The 2,004-nt window shown below is 32.2% G+C and overlaps 1 protein-coding gene across 14 annotated transcripts in view; it reads right to left on the bottom strand.

The window, feature by feature from the left end:
- The window catches only part of LOC106876392 (mothers against decapentaplegic homolog 4), a 174,465-nt gene that overhangs the window by 43,173 nt on the left and 129,288 nt on the right, over positions 1 to 2,004 (bottom strand). The gene's annotated exons all lie outside the window — the stretch shown is intronic.

Raw genomic sequence — 2,004 nt, 5'->3', positions numbered from 1 at the left:
ATCAAGCAAAAGCAGGTAAGAAAAGGTTCTTGCTTTGATCAAAAGTGAATTCCATTACTGATGACAATATTATAATATTGCCATTCAGTGTATTGTCCACTTCACATGTCCATTAAAGATGGGTGAATGAAGTAAAAGCGAAAAAATTTGGACCACCAACAGGAATTTGAACTGAGTACAGTGAATGAAGAGATTTGTAACTCTAAAGCAGTGTTTAACAACCATTTTTTACTGATTAACCCTCATAACTATTCTATGTTAAATAGAAATCATTTTAGCTAGTTAGAGAATCTCTATAAGAGATGAAAAGCAATAACTATACTGAGAAGTAGTGTTTACTGCCACTTCAACATGACTGTTCCATACAAACTGATGTTACTACTATTTTAACCAGCTGGAGAAGGCATCCTCCTGGAGTTAAAATGGTAGTAATGTTGGTTCCTACAGAACAGCCATGTTGAAGCGGTGATAAACATTAAAAATCATATTATATTTTTATAATTAAATATTATTAGGAATTGTATAAAAAAAAATTGTTAAAATATTTTGTTCATTGTAGAAATATAACCCATCTATTGCACATAAATTTGAATGTCAAAATCTTATATGGACCCTGGTTAAGAAGCAGTAAACTTCAATACTTAAGAACTCAGTAACCATCACCATAAAGCCTAAGAAAGAAAATTAAGTCAAAGCAATTGTGGAATAGATAACGTAATATATTTTGTTACTGTTGTGTTATAGAAAACTGGGCCTTTGGATTCCTTTTGTGCTGTATTATTCCCAGCAGCCCTTCATCTAACTGTTGTTCTGCCTCACAGGGTGCAACAATAAAGCACTTTTTTTTCATTTCCTTCAAACCCTTCCAAAATACATGAGACAATCTATTGTCCAACTGTTGTTCTGCTAGAAACAACACACAGCCAATCCTTCTAAAAACGTATGAGAGAGAGAGAGAGAGAGAGAGAGAGAGAGAGAGAGAGAGAGAGAGAGAGAGAAAGTGTGTGTGTGTGTGTGTAGTTGGACACAGAGTACTCAATACATAAAGGAGAGTTTATGTTTTCTCTCAAAGTTGATGATACATTCAGTCTCGTGATACTCGGAGCTTCGTATTATGTGCAATCTTGCAGCTGATAGAAAGATCTTTTTTGCGACCACCAAAGGATTGGATAGAATGAGAAACTGTGAGTAATGACTAAATAAATTATCAGCATCAAATATATATATATATGTGTGAGTGTGTGTGTGTAAATTTGTATGTATGAATGCGTGTGTGTGTGTGTGTGTGTGTTGTGTGCACGTATGTATGCATGTATGTATATATATGTATATATATATCTGTGTGTCTGTGTGTAATATATATATATAGATTTGTATGTCCGTGTGTAAATATACATATATATATATATATATGTATATATGTATGAGATGTATTTATGTTAAGCTTCTCCATATGAAAGTAGACTGTCTTAAGTGATCTGAATATCTATTCACAATATACATACATACATACATACATATATATATCTATATGTATATATATATATATATATATATACTAAAGTAATAAACTAATATATTATGTTATAATATAAATAAATTATTAGATTGTCAATTGAATCTCTAAATAATCTATTGTTTATACACACACACACCAAAATGAATGAGTGAAGGTAAATTAAAAATGCATGAACAATATATATATAAAAAAAAAAAAAACAACCCAAAATTGCTTGGAAAAACAGAATGTTAAGTAGATGTGGAAGCAGAGGGGCCAGGGAGAGTTGGGTGCATAATTAGAAACAAACGTTATGGCTGTTAGTAAAAGAACAAGGAAAAAGAAACAAAAAAAAAAATCAAAAACAAAGAGAAGCCATGGTATGCTTAGTTGTCTATGTTATGTTAGGTTACATATGCAGTGGACATACAGACAGACAGACCTGAGGTGGTAGGGTATTGGTGGCAGAGGAGATGGGTGGGTGAAATAACGGAGGATGCTGTTTG

This window comes from Octopus bimaculoides, chromosome 14, assembly GCF_001194135.2.
Source record: "Octopus bimaculoides isolate UCB-OBI-ISO-001 chromosome 14, ASM119413v2, whole genome shotgun sequence".
NCBI classification, from domain to species: Eukaryota; Metazoa; Mollusca; class Cephalopoda; order Octopoda; family Octopodidae; genus Octopus; species Octopus bimaculoides.
Note: the sequence above shows the minus strand (reverse complement) of the source record. Positions and strands in the feature narration are given on the sequence as shown.